We start from the raw sequence: 18259 nt of genomic DNA on the forward strand, positions 1-18259 counted from the left end.
CAGGAGGCAGAAGCAGGTGGATCTCTGGGCTCAAGGTCGGTCTGGTCTACATAGTGAGTTCCAGGATAGCTGGAGCTACACAGAGAGAAGAGAAAGAAAGAAAGAAAGAGAGAGAGAGAGAGAGAGAGAGAGAGAGAAGAGAAGAGAAGAGAAGAAAGAGGAAAGGAAAGGAAAGGAAAGAAAGAAAGAAAGAAAGAAAGAAAGAAAGAAAGAAAGAAAGAAAGAAAGAAAGAAAAAAAAAGAAAAAAAGAAAGAAAGAAAGAGGACAGAAGACAGCCAGGTCTACACAGAGAAACCCTGTCTCAAAAAAAAAAAAAAAAAAAAGAAGAAGAAAGAAAGAAAAGAAAAGGTGACTATCCAAGTCCTTAGGGACACAGATATGTCTGTGAAAAGAGTCCCTGGGTGGAAAGGATAATCAGGCACCAACATCTCCTGCCATCTGCCAAAATTTCCCTTCCCTGGATGTCTTGGAATTGGATTTAGGAGAGAAGCAGAAGTAAATGTAAAAACACCCTCCAGGTGAGGAGAGGAGATGGATCAGTTGTGCAAGGCACCTCAGAGGAGCTGAATTGGGTCCCCAAGACAAACATTGTAAAAGCCTCCTGTGGTAGCATGCACACTGTAAAAGCAAAGATAGGTGGCTGTGTCTTTCGCTGGTAAGTTAGCCCAGCATAGTCAGCAAGTTCTGGGCCAGCGAGAAGCTGTCTCATAAAACAAAGATGGCACCTAAGGAATGGTGTTCTAGGCTCACCTCTGGCTTTCACATGCGTGTTCACACAAGAGCACTTACACACACTCTAACACATGCACGCAATAAACAAACATAACTAGAAAAAAAGAGAGAGAGAGAGAGAATGAGAAAAATCCTCTTTTACAAAGAAAGGGTTCACCTCTAGGTTCCATCCTAGAAGAGACCAAGATTGGGGCAATATGGGAACCAAATTTTTCGTTTTTAGAATAATCTTTAGGAGATTACATTTCGTGTGTGCATGTGAATATGTGCACGTGTGTGCGCATGCACACAGGTGTGCAGAATATGTGAGCACAGCAGACACAGTGTATGTTGAAGTGAGAGGATTATTTGTAGGAGTCAGTTTTCTTGTTCCTCTTCGTGGGTCCTGAGGATCCCACTCAGGCCATCAGCATTGGCAGCAAGAGGGTGTTTGTTTGTTTGTTTGTTTAATTCACTGAATCACCTCTCCAGCCCCAGCCCCAGATACTTGCTCTGCTTCAGGTCAAAGCCTCCGCAGTCCCCTCATTGTTTTCTTTCTCGGTTTCTAACAGAAGGTGATTGGCCTCTGCTCTCACTCCCCCTGCCACACCTCCAGGCCTGGCTGAGCACTCTGCTAACAAACCCACCCCATACAACATTCAAATCCCAAAGTATCTGTGACTGCAGAAGTTTATTAAAAGCTTCACGGAGAAATAGAAAAGAGGATTGTGTCATACAGCACAGAGCAAAGCTTAATTAGATCCCTTCATTTGACCAGCCAGACCTGTTTCTTCCTAAGGTCTTCTTGCTAAGGATTGCTCAGTCCCCTCGCTTTACCTCTTCCCCTTCTCAGGTGGAGAAGCAGGCAACAATGGCAAGATGGATGTTTTCAACAAATTACACAACTGGAGAGCTACAGACCATAGAAAGAAGTTGGGCCGAGCCAACTTCTGAAATTCACATTCATGTCAAACCATTCCGTTGTGATCTAAGTTATTGATTACATTCAACGAACCCCAGTGGTTACCTAAAACACAACCACCTGCTTTTTCTCGAATGTTACTTGAAAAGAGGGGAGATGCCTCTACTCATAGAGGCAGGACCATACCAGTGATAACTGGGGATGAGGTTCAGTTGGTAGAGTACTTAGCTAGCACATGTGAGGCCTTGCTTGATCCCAGCGCTGCAGACACTGGGCATGGTGGCACATCTGTGTAATCCCAGCATTCAGGAGGTGAAAGCAGGAGGATTAGAAGTTGAACAGCTTCAACTGCATAGGGAGTTTGAGGCCAGCCTGGGCTACCCAAGATCAGACTATGTCTCAAAAATATAAAAAAAATAAACCTTTCTGCTGATATGGTGGCTGGTATATACCTAGTTAGTCAGGAGGCTGAGGCAGCAGGATTGTAAATTCAAGCCCAGCCTGGACCACAAAATGAGCTCAAGACCAACTGAGGCGCCGTTTCTCTCCTCCTCCTCTTCCTCCTCCTTCTCCTCTACTTCTTCTTCTTCAACAGGGTCTCATGTAGCCCAGGCTGACCTCAAAGTTTGCTATGTAAGCAAGGCTAGCCTTGAGCTCTTTTTAGAAAAAAATATTTATTTTTATTTTATGTGCATTGGTGTTTTGCCTGCAAGTATGTCTGTGTGAGGGTGTCAGATTTTGGAGTTATAGACAGTTGTGAGCTGCCCTGTGGGTGCTGGGAATTGAACCACAGGGTCCTCTGAAACAGCAGTCAGTGTTCTTAACTAGTGAGCCATCTCTCCAGCCCCCCTGGCCTTGAACTCTTAATCCTTCCTTCTGTTTCCACATCCCAAATACTAGAGTTAGAAATCACAGACATGTACAATCACATCTACTTGATCTTGTCTCAAATTAAAAAAAAAAAAGTTTCATAAAAAGAGGTTTTCCCTAATCTGGGATACCAGCAAAAGGTCTTCCTTGTCTTTCTTTTTTTTTTTTTTTTAGATTTATTTTATTTTATGTGTATGAGTGTTTTCCCAGCATATGTGTGTGTATGTGTGTGTGCCTGTATGTGTGCATGTGTGCGTGTGTGTGTGTGTGTGTGTGTGTGCGTGTGTGTATCACATGCATGTCTTGTGCCTGTGGAGATTAGCAGAGAGTATCAGCACTTGTCTAGAATTCAAAAGGCCCTGGGCTCAGTTCCCCCACTGTAAAAACAATGGATGAATCCTGAATGTTTATTAAGAACCAAACACTGGGGCTGGAGAGATGATGGTTCAGTGGTTGGGAGCACTGGTTGCTCCCCAGAGGACCAGGGTTCAATTCCCAGCACCAATTTGTTAGCTCATAACCTTTTGTAACTCCAGTTCCAGGGGAATCCAAAGTTTTCTTCTGGCTCTGAGGATCCCAGGCACGAAATACACAGAAATGCACAGAAATACAAGCAAGCAATACCCCCAAATACACAAAATTTTCTTTAAAAAGAGCAAAGTATGTGTGTAGGTATCTGACAAAATGAGTTAATATGATGTAGTTCACTCGTGGTAAAGCTGTTAACTTTAATTATTAGTTAAGTCATATTTTTTCTATTTTATTTTGGGATTTTTTTTGGTTTAAATACTTTTTAGATTTTTCAGTTTTACTTTATGTGTATGAATGATTTGCCTGTCGGGTATGTTTGTGTACCACATGTATGCCAGGCCCCTGTTGAAATCAGAATAAGGCATCCCCTGGAACTGGAGTCATGGATGGTTGTGAGCCACCATGTAGGTGATAGGTCCTTTGCGAGAGCATCACGTGATTTTGATTACTGAACCATCTCTTTAGCACCTGCTTCTAGGTTTGACGCTGGTGGTCACACTCAGCCCTCTAAACACACTAAGAATGTCCTCTGCCACATCTCCAGTGCTAAGACACAGCTTCCAAGCCATTCCTACTGTCGTTTTGTCTGTGTGTTTAAAGGGGACTCACGGTGTGGCCCTAAAGGGCTTGGAACCTACTGTGTAGAGCAAGCTGGCCTGAAACTTGCCGTGATCATCCTGCCTCTGCCTCCCAGGGCAGACTTCCACACCTCCTGGTCCCAAACACTCACATTCCTTTTCCTCAGGTTTTTTTTTTTTTTCTTCAACCCTCCTGGGATATAAGCGAAGCGTCTTGCTTGTCTTTCTTTTTCATTTTTTAGTTTTAGATTTATTTCATTGGATGCGTATGAGTGGTTTGGCCGGCATGTACATATAGGCAGCACGTGTGCCTACCTGGTGCCCGTGGAGATTAGTAGACGTGTCGGGTTCTCTAGAACCAGGGAGCGGGTGGTGGTGAGCCACCCTGTGAGTGGGTGCCGGGAACTGAACCCAGGTCCTCTGTAAGAGCAACAAGTGCTCTTAACTGCTTAACTCAACAACTGCTCTTAACCTCTTAACTGGAGGTCTTCCTCCGTCATCGAGGATGGTTTATCATTAGGATGTGTGGAACTGACAGAAGTCCTTTTGAGAAGCTCCGGTGGAAAACTGTAACCACAAGGGACACCGGACGCTGTAACTGAGACCAAAAGGACTGAATTACTGTGGCCGATAAGCAGCACTAGAAAGGCAGAAGACAAACTGTCAGCGTGTCTCCCACAGAGGCAGGAGAGAGATGCCAGCACTGGGCGAGGCAGAATCCTGTTTGGCAAGGGACATCATCTGTCCTCATGCGGGAAAGCATGACTCATCCGGGTGCTACCGAGTAACACCACAATCTCTCAAGATCTCCCAAGTCCTTAGCTCAGCTCGAACTTACCCAGGGACTCTTGGATCCACATCAGACTCCTGAAGTACAACTTCCCAGGGCAAGAATGTGGGGCCCAGCGGTTCTCTGGGCCTATTGTCAATTACAGTTTCCAAAATGAATGAATACTGCTGTGTCTGCTTTCTCTAAAACAAACTGTTATTGAGTGCTAGTTACATGAAACTTGACCGGCATTGGTTGGAGTTCCTTCTTTTTCTTTCTTTCTTTTTTTCAGGTGTTTTTTTTTTTTTTTTTTTTTGAGACAGGGTTTCTCTGTGTAATCTTGGCTGGACTCACTTTGTAGACCAGGCTGGCCTCGAACTCACAGAGATCCACCAGCCTCTGCCTCCCTGGGATTACAGTTGCTTGGATTACGTTTGCCACCTCCTTCAGGCGTTGCTAAACTCCTGAACACGGGTTTTGCTTTTCGAGACCTTACTATGTCCACCTTACCAGGATGAATGAAGAAGTTGTAGCTTAAGGCTATAAGCATAAAGATACAAATTCAAACACACAGCATATGTATGTTTATATATATATTATATGTTATATATATATTATGTATGTATATATATAAATATAAATCCAGCTGTGGCTGTTTGAAACTGTGACCCCCAGTATTTAGGGGACAGAGGCAGGAGGCTCTATGGGCTTGTTGGCCCCAGGCTGGCTGTAGGTTTAGTGAGAGACCCTTTCTCATAGAGCTAAGGTAGAGAGTGCTATGGTAGGATAGCCAGTATCCTCCTCTGGCATCTGTGTTTGCACATGAGAATACACACACATGTACATATACCCTCACACACGCCACATTTTAAAAAATGTTTTTGTTATGTGACTAGCATGGCAGCAGATGCTTGAAGCATGAAGCAGGAGAATTAATAATTGGAGGTCAACCTCCAGTTAGTCTGTCTCAAAATTCCCTCTCCACGGCTGTCAAGATGGCTCACCTGCTAAGGGCATTTGCCACCAAGTCTAATGCCCTAAGTCTCATCCTCAGAACCCACATTATAGAAGATGTTTAAACTGAAAATTAAAAAGAATGATTCTTTAACAAGGTCTCATTCAGTAAGCTGGAACTCTCTGTGACCCAAGCTGCCCTCCATTTTACAGTAATCCTACTGCCTCAGGCTACTGAGTGCTGGGATTACAGGCCTGAGCTGCCACACCTGTCACACTGAGGGTTGTTTGTATGTTCATTTGCCTGCTCATGCGTGTGTGGAGGATACAGGTTGACTGAAGGTCTTTTTCCTCTTCCATCTCCCTCTCACTAGACCTGGAACTGGCCATTTCAGCTAGACTGGCTGGCCATCAGCCCCTGGAATCCTCTCTCTCTGCCTATCTCTTCCCCTAGCTATGGGATTACATGTACGTGCCACTACGCCTGACTTTTTAAAAAATATTTATTTATTTACTTTTATCTGTGACTGATCTGTTTTCACACACCTAGAAGAGGAGATCAAATTCTATTACAGATGGTTATGAGCCACCATGTGGTTGCTGGAAATTGAACTCAAGACCTCTAGAAGAACAGCCAGTGCTCTTAACAGCTGAGCCATCTCTCCAATCCACTGACTTTTTCCTTTTTTTAAGATTTATTTATTATGTATACAGTGTTCTGCCTGCATATGATCCCATTATAGATGGTCATGAGACACAATGTGGTTGCTGGGGATTGAACTCAGGACCTCTGGGGGAGCAACCAGTGCTCTTAACCTCTGAGCCATTTCTCCAGCCCCTTATGCATGACTTTTTTACATGGGTGCAAGAGATCCAAACTCAGAGCAAGTGTTTTACCACCCACTAAGCCTTATTCCAGGCCCTGATAATTGAGTTGTTTGTTTGTTTTTTAAGAAATGTCACCAGGTGCTGGATTCGGCAGCACTTTTACTAAAATTGGAACAATATAAAAAGGATTAACATGGCCTCTGCGCAAGGATGACATGCAAATTTGTGAAGTGTTCCATATTTTTAAGACAGGGAACAGGACATGAGCCTACCACAGATGGCCTCTAAAAGACTCTACTGATTGAGGTATCGAAGCAGAGGCTGAGACTCATAGCCAAACTTTGGACAGAGTGCATAGAATTTTATGAAAGAAAGGGGAGATAGAAAGACCTGGAGGGGACAGGAGCTGCAAAAGGAGACCAACAGAACAAAAAACAAAAAAAAAACAAAAACAAAAAACTGGGCCCTGAGGGCCCTATATAGACTGATTTCCCAACCAAGGACCATGCATGGACAGGCCCTAGAACCCCGGCTCATATGTAGCCCATAGACTCGAGTGGGTCTCTAGTAAGGGGAACATGGGCTGTCTCTGGCATGAACCCAGTCTCTGATCACCTGCCCCTGGGGGGTGCAGCCTTGCCAGGCCACAGAGGAAGACAGTGCAGCCAGTCTTGATGAGACCTGATAGGCTAGGGTCAGAAGGAAGGGGAGGAGGACCTCCCCTACCAGTGGACTAGGGGAGGAGCATAGGAGGAGAAGAGGAAAGGAGGGATTGGGAGGAGAGGAGGGAGGGGGCCACAGCTGGGATTCAAAGTGAATAAATTGTAAAAAATAATTAATAAAAAATAAAGAAAAAAAAGAAATGTCACCAGGCAGTGGTGGCACATGCCTTTAATCCCAGCACTTGGGAGGCAGAGGCAGGTGGATCTCTGTGAGTTCAAGGCCAGCATGGTCTACAAAGTGAGTCCAGGACAGCCGAGGGTACAGAGAAACCCTGTCTCAGAAAAACAAACAATAACAACAACGAAAACCAAAGTGACAGGTAACTTGACACTTATATTAAAAGAAAAATGTTCTCAGCTTGCCGGTTGCCAGTGTAACTGCTGCCACATTCCTGCCACAAAGTCAGCCAGTGCCACCATGCTTTTCCTTCCACGATGAGCTCTCTGCTGCCAACAAGAAGCAAAGATAAAACACTTATATTCCCACTAGCAGTGAATGTATTCATGTGCTTCACAGCTTTGTGTCTTTCTCATTTCATTCTGTTTCACTGTGTCATTTCATCCATCTCAGTGGATTACACTTATGCTGCCTTTAGAACCCTCCCCCACAACCTCAATTAAATTACTAGGTTAGCAACACTGTCACACATACATTTCTGAAAATTTCCAATTACCACATGTGTGTTCACTGTTAGTCAGCTTTCTGTTACCAGGACAAAATAAGTCCATGTATACTTGTCCCTAGGGCTTTGGGCCTGTGGCAGCATGGTTCACACAAGGCCAGAGTATGTGGCCCTGGAGACCTGGAGACCTCATGGTGGCCAGGAGATAGAGAGCGATGAAGAGATCGTATTCTCGAGTATTCAGTACATGGACCTTAGAAGATAGTTCATAGCCAACCAACCCATAATATTCACCAACATTGTACTTGGGCGGAATTTCAAAGCAGAAACAAGTGAACCAAGTAAACAGGCGGTGGGATGGAAGGCAGACGAGAGTGTTTATGGCAGAGGGAGCAGTACACGGAAAGGAAGTCACAGAAGAGCTACAAGCACAGCGTGGCATGACCTTAAGGTTGCTCGTCCCTCCTCTATCTGTTGGAAAGCATCTCACAGAGCCACGCAGTGCACAGCCTTTGAAGCCACACACAGCAGGTGTATGGTGTGTGGTGTTGTACTCAAAAACAATGAGAACTCTGATGCGACCGGAAGTCAGGGTCAGTAGGGTAAGGAGCAAGAGAAGTCTTGTCCAGATGTGGGGCCTTTGTCTCTAGAGGATCGTAAAATGTCACCCGGCCCCTAAGCCTCCCTTGCTAGATGAGGATTTGTGGATGTTTCTTCCTCCTGGGTCAGCCTCCCCAGCCAATAGGGCTGCTGCTGAACTGGGGCTGAGGTGAAAGCCAAGCCAGGAAGGAGGAATGCTAGACAAGCCTGCCTTAACTTGTCCTGCTCCACAGCTCTGGTCTGAACAAGTGAAGGAGCCAACACCCTGCCCTTCCTCTCTCTTCACCTTCCTCTCTTGCCTGAAGACTTGGCACCCTCCTCCAGCTGGGAAAACTGGGTAAACTGGGATGGGAGGCTGCACCCCAAGTAATTAATCCCTGGCCTCATCAGCCAGGCTTCTGGGAACACAGAAAACGAAAGAAAAGTACCAGCCTTGTGGGTGTCCTTCCACAGCCCAAAGGTGTGACGGGTGTCCCTGTGGGAAGGTCCTGTGAGGGAACACAGTTGGTTCCCCCAAGTCTTCAGGAAACTGTAGAGATGCACGCCTTGTACTTCTGTGAAAGACATCCAAAAGGGCTGGGTGTGGTGGCCACATCTGTCATTTCAGCAGCTGGGAGGTGGGGATAGGAGGATGAGGAGGCCTACATGGTAAGTCTCAGGTGTGTCTAAGAAACCCTATCCTTTAAAAATTAATAGTAGATGAGAAGGTAACCAATGGTAGAAGGAAGGCTTCCCTGTTGGGTCAGGAGGAAGCATGCATTGCCTGTCTGAGTGGGCATAGGCTCTTCTAGAAGCTGAGGCTCACTTTTAAACTCTGCATTTCCAGCTTGCTCACGGAGGCCTGAGACCCAGCACTCAGGAGGCCGAGGAAAGAGATGAGGGACTAGAAGCCACCTGGGCTTCAGAGAACCGCTCTCAAGAAGGAAAGGAAGGGGGAATAAGGGGAGGACAGGGAAGAAAAGGGAGGAAATGGAAGAGAAGAACAGAAGCTACCTCCCTTAAAGTGGAAGGCAGACCCACAGAGGCAGCACAGAGCTGCAGTGTGGCATGGTAGGCCCACTGACTCTGGCTGCCAAGGGGGTGGTTCTGAAGGAATGGGTGGTGCCTTCCAGAGAAGATGACAAAAACCAGGACAAGGAACTGGAAAGGCATGTCAGGACTCTGGGACTAAAGCGTCCATGTGTTGAGAACATACATCAGCACAAGACTTGTGTGATCCATGGGACTGGGTCAGTTGCTGAGTGTGGAAACTTCTGCTATCTTTGTTTTTGTCCTGATTCGGAAGATCACTTTAAATCCAGTGGCAAGAGGCAGGTGCGTTGCCACACACCTCTACTCTCTCCCGGCCTTAGGAGGCTGTCGCAGAAATACTGCCGTGAGTTTGAAGGCTACATAGCTAATACCAGAACAGACGGGGCTGTAAAGCAAGACCCTGTCTCTAAAACCCCAAGTCGACAAATGAAATGATTAGTTGATGGAAAAGATGGCTGGGTGGGTAAGAGCACTTGCTGTTCAGTCATGAGGACCAGAGTCCAGATGGTAACATTCATGTAAGAAGCCAGAGTTACAGGCCTGTCACCCCAGCTCTAAAGGGGACAGAGACAGGAGAATCACTGGGGTTTTCTGGCCTCTAGTCTAGCTGAGGGAAAAAAAGAAAGTGCAAGGTGTAGGTTTGGGGAGAGACTCTGCCTCAAAGAAATAGGCACACAGTGCCCTGCACAGATGTATTCTCTCTCTCTCTTTCTTTTACACACACACACACACACACACACACACACACACACACACAGAGGCATACTCGCATGCAACTAACTAAATCTCAAAAATATTTTTAAAAAATCAAATAAATAAATAAAATCAACTAATTGGGATATGCCATACATAGTGGTTGCTGCTCTGTAAGAAGACAGGAAAGCAGGCACAAATGCTCTTAAGGTAGTTCCTAATGACCAGCAGGCATGGTGGTGCACACCTTTAATCCCAGCACTTGGGAGGCAGAGGCAGGGGGATTTCTAAATTAGAGGCCAGCCTGGTCTACAGAGTGAGTCCAGGACACCCAAGGCTACACAGAGAAATCCTGTCCCTAAAAAACAAATGAACAAACAAACAATAAAAGGAGGCTACTAACTAAGTAACTAACTAAGTAACAACTAACTAACTAGAGAGAGAAAAATCCGCCTGAAGCTCCTAAGCAGCTGTTGGGTTTGAATCAGAATGAAAGCTAATGTGAACTGCCTGAGCAGACTTCAGCCAGGCCAATGGCAAACAACCCCAGGAGGAGAGAGCAGGACAATAGCCGAAAGGCTTCACAGGTGCCCACGAGACCCCCATACGCTAGAAAGTCTTGTTCCTAGTAGGTTGGGGACTGTGTTAGGTGGGGTTGAGGGCTTTGGAAGAGCAAACAAAGGGAGTTGTGGACATGGGAAGGCAAACAAACCATCTCCAAGATCACTTCCATCTCCACTGACCTGTAAGTCTCCTAGCCCTGACCCATCTTGGTCTTCCTAGCAGTCCTGAGCGATTGGAACCAGCCACTCAGAGAAAACAGAGTTGTTTACTTAACATCCCTTCTCCCTCCTCTGCAATAAAAAATTTGGTTTTCCTAAAAAAAATAAAATAAAATAAATAAAAAACAAAAAATCAAAACAAAACCTCTCTATCCCCTCTTATACCTCCAGGAGTCTGACACTACCCTGACCCCAGAGTGGACACATCTGGGTCTGTTCCACCGCTGGCTACCAAGGTCTAGAGATGGGTATGGTGTGATCCAGGTGAGTCAATGAGACTCACATATCCAGGACCTTTGCTACAGACAACTGGGGACAAGCATGAAGCCAACACAGAGGAAAGCAGCCACCAAAGGCCATTTCCTGGTGACATCCGTTGCGTCCTGGATCTGTCTATACTCAAAGCTAGACTTACCCCAAGGTGGTTTCGGAAGTGAGTCAATACATTTCTTTCTTTCTTTAAGCTGGCTTGAGCATGGTTTCTGTCGCCACCAGAAGGACCCAACAAATTCAGGAAGTTTAATGTTGGTGCTGGAAGGTAGTTGAGCAATGAAGCTCTGGCCTGGCATGCCTGAGGCCCTAGGTTTAATCTTTTATAATGATGGATAAAGGACTGGAGAGCAGGCCCTGTCTTTCTTTCTATTCTGGTGCTATTAGATGAAGTGCAAAGATAGAGGGAAGGCAGTGTGAGAGAGGCCGCGTAGAAGATAGCGAGAGCAGCCTGAAAGACGTGCCAGGAAGGAAGAGTGGGGACCTGGGAGTGTCAGCAGGTCCTTGGGCAACTTGAGAGAAGTATTTTAAAAGATGAGGGGAAGCAGGCTGGGGTTGTAGTCTGTCAGTAAAGCACTTTGCCTTTGTGATAGTTGAGTAATCGTCCACTTGACGGAATCTAGGAATCTAGAGTCACGAGAAAGGACCTCTAGGTGTGCCTGTGGGGGGTTCTCGGGATTGCATTCACTGGGGTGAGAAAAGGTCATCCACTGTGGGTGGTACCATTCCCTGCTGGGATCCTGGACTGTGCAAGTGGAGAGGCAGAGCTCAGCAACAGCGTGCATTCCTAGTTCTCTGCTTTCAGAGCCTGGAAGCAAAATGACCAGCTGCTTCAACCTCCTGTTGCCTTGAATTTTCCACCATGACGGATTGTACCTTTGAACTGAGAGATAGAGTAAACCCTTTTCCCCCTGAGTTTGCTTTTGTCAGGGTATTCACTGCATTCACTAACAGGCAAAAAACAAAAAACAAAAAACAAAAAAAACCCAAAAACCTAAGGCATGAAGACCTGGGTCTCATCTTTATTAACATTTAAAAAAGAAAACAGGGTTGTAGAGATGGCTCAGGGGGTAAAGACACTTGCTGCTACACCTGACCACCTGAGTGCAGTCTCCAGGGTAAAAGGAGATTATTAACGGCTGCAAGGTGTCTTCTAGTCTCTACGCAAGTACCATACTCACTCAAGGCCAAAAAAAAAGTAAAAGAAAAATTATAAAAAGACAAAAATAATGAATATGGCAATACAGATTGCCTCAATTTACAACATCTGGGCTCAAAATTTCTTGTTTTCCCAAGTCTGTAATCCCTATATTTGTGAGATAAAGGGGAAGGCAGGACGATGGGGTTTTCAAGGCCAGTTTTGGCCAAGTAACAGTATCAGGACAACCTTGGCTGTTTCTCAGAAAGGCAGCGTGGAGAGATGGCTCAGCATTTAAAAGCATTTACTGCTCTCGCCGCATGGTAGCTGACAATGCCGAGATAGGATTTGGCTAAGGAAGTTGGTGGAGCTGGTACAGGAAAAGGGTGAAGGGCCTCAGTGTGAACAAGGGCCATTGTAGATGTACTTCTGAGTGATGATGATGGTGGCAGAAATTATGTAAAGAATGGGGCTTAAGTTACAATATGAGGATTTGTGTCCAGTCTTATTGTATCTTGTTAGACCATGTTCAGTGGATATCCCTGGAGGCCTTCTCTCTCTCTCTCTCTCTCTCTCTCTCTCTCTCTCTCTCTCTCTCTGGCTCTCTCTGGCTCTTTGGCTTTTTGGCTGTTTGAGACAGGCTTTCTCTATGTAGCCCTGGCTGCCTTGGAACTCCCTCTGTAGACCAGGATGTCCTGGAACTCAGAGATCCGCCTGCCTCTGCCTTCTAAGTGCTGGGATGAAAGGCGGGTGCCATCACCACCCAGCTTTAGTTAGGGTTATTAAGGTGGGCTGTAGTCACATTTTGGATTCATTTAAGTGGGGAAGTCCAACCATTTGTTTAGAAGGAATGGAAGCCAACCCATGCCAGCTCAAGGCAGAAAATCTGAAAACCAGACATGTAGTTCCTCTACAGCTGTGGAGCAGCTGTGTCTTCCCTTTGTTTTCTGCATCTGTTGTTTTGCGTCTTCTTTTGCTCTGTTCTTATTCTCCCATGGTACTGAGACAGGAACCCAGGACCATATATACTGGCAAGGCCAGTATTACACCTCTGAGGCACATCCCTAGGCTATCTCTGCATCTGTCTCTTCTTCCTCCTTGCTAGGAGCTGGCCACAGCTGGAGCACCCTGGGTGTCCCACGGGGAGGGAAAGCCACCACCGAAGCGAAGCGGCTGAGCTGGCTGCGCCACCAGGACAGAATGTCTGTCACAGGTGCCCAGATGTGATGAGCTGGGCGGATCAGACCTGGGTCACTACAGGTCACCACTCGGATGAGCCGCTGTCTCTGTGATCAAGGGAAGCAAAAAAGCCAAGAGATATGTTTTCGTTTGGGAAGAGGAAGCAAAGTCAAGAACAGAGACGAGAATTGCTAGGGAGATCGAGAATGTGAGACAGGCTTGCCGGCAGTGACAAGAGTCCTCCTTTCTGGCTCACACAGGCTACCTTGGACCCCACCATTCCTTTTACCCTCTTCCTCTCCTCCACCATTGCCTCTTTTTCTACTCCCAACCTCTTACTGATTGCTCCTGTTCTGGCTGACCTCCTCCACATAGCCCTGGGACTGTCTGCTTTCATGCTCCTGAAACATTCTAGAGGGGCCGGAAGGAGATGAGTCATAGGTTAAGAGCACTGGTTCTTGAAGAGGACCCAAGTCCTGTTCCCAGCACCCACACGGTGCTCACAACCACCCACAACTCCAGTGCCAGGGAATAAGACACCCTCTTCTGAGTCCCACCAGCACCATGCACACATGTGGTACACAGACACACATGTGACCAGAAACATTCATACACTTAAAAGGCCTGGCGCAGTAGATCACACTTTGATCCCAGCTCTCTAGAGGCAGAGGCAGGCGGATATCTGAGTTCGAGGCCAGCCTGGTCTACAGAGTGTGTTCCAGGACAGCCAAGGCTACCCAAAGAAACCTTGTCTCAACCAAAAATAAAAAAAAAAAAAATTATAGTTCTAACATTGCTAAAGCAGCCAAGAACCTGAGACTTAGGTCATGGGCGCTAGGGAAAAACCTGCTACCACTGTTCTGCTAAAGGAACATGGCAATCAAATGCCTCCCAGTGACCTGTTACGGCTGTAGATGGAGGCACCACTCAGCCCTAACCGGAGAAGCTGGGAACAGATGGCAATTAACACGGAGACAGACAACTGGACAGTGCGCAGAGAGTGAGAGACTTTGCAGCACTCTGCCCTACATAGGATGTCTTCAGCAAAGCATCCCCTCCAGGCTCAAGGATCTACGTGGAGGAGGAGGCAGAAGGACTGTCAGAACCAGAGGTGGTGGATGACTCCACGGAAACGGCATCTTACACACACACACACACACACACACAGCAGGGCTGGTCCACACGTGAACTCACAGAGACCTGCGCAGCTTCAAACCAGACAAAAGGCAGCGCTGACAAGAGGACACGGACACCCTCCTTCAAGAAGCCATTTGCAAATGACACCTCTTGGGAAAGGCTGAGTGAGTTTTATCCATTGGAATGACGCCTTGTGACGCCCACACTGCAGGGCAGGCCCCGTGCCCAGGAGTCAAGGACAAAACTGACTCCCCGCACTTTGTGTTCTGGTTTGGTATTTTTGTTTTGTAGGTTTTTTGTTTGTTTGTTTGCCTGCTTGTTTTGGTTTTCGTTGTTTTTACTTTTTCTTGGTGTGAGAGAGAGAGAACGTGAAGCTGGGTGAGAGGAAGAGCGAGAAGTTGGGGAAGGAAAGGAATATGATCAAAATATATTGTATGAAAAAAATTAAATAAAGAAATTATCATTAAACCAATTCCAGAAAGTCCTTCGAGAACTTTCCCGTTGAATTAGTCAGACAACGAGTATTCTTCAGTTCTAGCTTTGTTTTGTCCGTTTTCTGTTCACGCACTCATTTATGTGGACGAGTATTTGTCGGATGCCAATTTCATGGCCAGAGCTGGGGGTGAAGTGTTAAGCAGGACTGCTAGCAAAGGTTCCCTATAAAAACAGAGTTCTGAGCGGGGCACAATGGCTCACGCCTTTAATCCTAGCACTCCGGGAGGTAGGTGGATCAGCCTGTCTCCACCTGCCTCTGGGAGTTAGGGGCCAGCCTGGTCATCTACAAAGTGAGTTCCAGGACAGCCAGGGTTGTTATACAAAAAAAACTTGTCTCAAAAAAAAAATTATTTTTTAATAAATAAAAGACAGTGTCACATTGAGGTCAGGAACACCGCTCAGTTTGTAGAGTGCTTGCCTAGCAGGCACAAAGGCCAGGTCTGACCTCCACTGATTTTCAGCACCCCACAAATCACATGTCATGGTGCTTACCTGTTACCCCAACACTTGGACGACTGAGGCTCTAGGGCCCCGAGATTAAGGTCATCCTCATGTGGCCTCATTTCCTGTCTTCCCCAAAGCCTTGAGTTAGGACCCAGGGTGCCAGACAAGTGTCTGTGGGGAACACTGACAAGCAGGAAGGAAGTTGGTTTGGCTGCTGAAGGAAGCTGGGGAGGAAAGGGGGTGGATAGCCTGGTGGGGCCACTCCAGGATGTGCTCATCAGCTGCCTGGCCCTCTGCTCCTAGACTCAGGAGTATAGAACCCTGAATCTCTGAATGGCGAGGTCCCAAAAGGCAAGCACACAGCCAGGATCTTGGGCTCTGGGCCGCTTGGGCAGTGCTTGCTACAGGCCCTCCTGGAAGGGTGAGGGAGAGTCTAGAGTGGGCTCCAGTCTTTCTGGGGCCAACCAACCCTGGGAACAAGCCTGCCACCTGGTACTCCTTTCTTGAGCCCTGGCCTCCTCCTGGAGCATGCTGCTCCCATAGCTTAGGGACTCTACAGGCAGGACCATAGACCTACCTGGCCATGGTGCTGGCCTCCTCCAACGGGGAACCGCCAGTCAGAGCTGTGCTGGCTCAGTGCCCAAGTGTTCCGAAAGGAAGGGCAGGACCTCTTCTTTCTCTCCTAGGGAATCAAGCAGCACAGGACAGAGAGAATGAAGGGAGAGAAGAGAGTGAGAAAGGAAAGGTAAAGGGGGACCTTAATATTAAAAAAGAGCAACAAGAAGATACAGTGGCATATATCTATAATATTAGAACATGGGAGGCAGAGGCAGATTCAGGCCAGCCTGAGCTACATAACAAAACCTGTCTTTAAAAAAAAACAAAAGCTAGCCTGATATGATAGCGCAAACTTTTAGTCCCAGCACTCTAGAGACAGGCACAGGCACAACAATGTGAGGTTGAGACCAGGCAGGCTCTGTCTCAGAAAACAAAAACAAAAACAAAAACCTAATGAGTTCCAGGGCAGCCTGGGCTATGGAGACCCTATCTCAAGAAAAAGTTTCATTTTTTTTAATTAAATTTAAGAAAACCATATAGCCCTAATTATTTCTGTTTGAAATCTCTGATACCATCCTCTTGCTTACTCAGTAGTCACATTTCCTCCTTACCCACTTCCCCCTCCTCCCCGCCGTTCCAGTCATATTGAGGAATGTGGCCAGCTGAGGTATTTCCACAGGGCTTCTGGGAAATTGCCTCATGGAATTGCAAGACTAGAATATTGTAACATCACAAGGAGCTCATCCTAAGGAGCACAGGAAACCACAGGAGAGACCATGCTAGTCCCAGCTCTATGACCCTAGGAGCAGGGGAGGCTCAAGTCCATTCTCAAAGCCCCCTGTTACCCTGATGCATAATAAGAACTAGAAGCCCACACTTCACTTTCCTCTTTCTTATCTATCTATCTATCTATCTATCTATCTATCTATCTATCTATCTTATATGTTTCTTTCATATATCTATCTAGCATCTGTTTATTTGAGACAGGGTCTTTCTGCATACCACCAACTGTCTCGGAACTCACAGTGTAGACCAGACTGGCCTTGAACTCACAGAGATCTACCTGGCTCTGCCTCCAGAGCACTGGGATTAAAGGTGTGTGGCGAACCATTTGGCTCTTTCCTGATAACCAGCCATACCTTTTTTTTTTTTTTTCCCCTCCAGAGACTGGGTTTCTCTGTGTAGTCTTGGCTGTCTTGGAACTCACTGTGTAGACCAGGCTAGCCGAGAACTCAGAGATCCACCTGCGTCTGCCTCCCACGTGCTGGGAGTAATGATGTGCATCACCACAGCCTGGCCATCATTTTAGCACTTCAAACTTTTCAAAGTATTTTTACACAGATTATGTATATGTTGTATATATTTGCTCCTGACTCCATCTCCGAGTTGGTGGCTGAGCAGGGCTGCCCCTTGCTGGGCATATAAGGGCACAGGCACAGAGGTTGACGTCACATGAGGCCCAGGAGCATGGGCACATTGTGGTTTTCAGCCAGGCTGGAGCTTGGGTTTCCTGACTGAAGCTCGGGGCCTGTTGCCAGCTCTCCCTCCCTGTACTCACCAGCTGTCCGCTTGAGATTCAACACCTTCTGAGGTAAGACAGGATCTCCTGAGGGGATTAACGTCCCCTAGCTGTCTGTGTGGCCTTTGGGTTGGTAAAGATGTCTCAGAGAAAACCTGGGCCTTTGCCAGTGAGGCAGGCTTGGAGTTTTAAAGTTGACTCTGTTTGGCTCATGGGAGGTTGCTCAGACTTTACTGTGACTTCTTGTGACAGGAGCCAGGCAACAGCTGTCCTTGGGGGCGCATTTTGGAGCCGTTTGAACACCTTCCTCTTTGAAAAGTTTAAAGTGCTTGCCTCTTTTTGTTGTTGTTGTTGAGGGTTTCTATTGTCATTTTAGACAAGGTCAGGTGTAGCCCAGGCTGATCTCAAACTTGATATGTAGTTAAGGATGACCTTGAATTTCTGCTCTTCTTGCTCCTATATTCAAATTTCTGGGATTATATATGTGTACCACCATGCCTCCAGGGATGATTCTTTTTAATTGATTTAGTCAGTCAATCAGTTAGTTTTTTGAGAAAGGATCTCACATACACAGTCCAGGATGTAACTAAAGATTGCCTTGAACTCCTGACCCTCCTATCTCCATCTCCCAAGTGCTGGGATTACAGGCGTGCACTGCCATGCCTAATTTATATTTGTTTTATTAATGCTTGTTTGTTCTTGACAAGGTCTCATTGTGTAGCTCTGGCTGGTCTCAAACTCCCAGAAACCTGCCTGCCTCTTCCCTCCCAGTGTTAGAATAAAAAGCATATGCCATCATGCTTGGGTATTTTTATTTGTTTTGTTTTTTTGTTTTTAGAGACAAGGTCTCACTTTGCAGCCTAGGCTGTCCTTGAATTCTCAATCCTTCTGCCTTAGTTTCCC

The 18259-nt window shown here is 46.5% G+C and overlaps 1 long non-coding RNA gene and 1 other non-coding gene across 2 annotated transcripts; one reads left to right on the forward strand and one right to left on the reverse strand.

The window, feature by feature from the left end:
• The first annotated feature begins 6302 nt into the window (after nt 1-6302).
• LOC132652084 (U6 spliceosomal RNA) lies at nt 6303-6409 on the forward strand. The gene has a single exon (XR_009589575.1). It is a non-coding gene; the product is annotated as a U6 spliceosomal RNA (small nuclear RNA).
• A 544-nt stretch (nt 6410-6953) lies between these two features.
• On the reverse strand, nt 6954-17655 carry LOC132649296 (uncharacterized). The gene is made up of 3 exons (XR_009587732.1): nt 17396-17655; nt 15857-15961; nt 6954-7333 (listed from the first exon to the last, which is right to left on the reverse strand). It is a non-coding gene; the product is annotated as an uncharacterized LOC132649296 (long non-coding RNA).
• Between the last annotated feature and the right edge of the window lie 604 nt (nt 17656-18259).

The sequence above is a fragment of the Meriones unguiculatus genome, chromosome 1 (genome assembly GCF_030254825.1).
Source record: "Meriones unguiculatus strain TT.TT164.6M chromosome 1, Bangor_MerUng_6.1, whole genome shotgun sequence".
Taxonomy (NCBI): Eukaryota; Metazoa; Chordata; class Mammalia; order Rodentia; family Muridae; genus Meriones; species Meriones unguiculatus.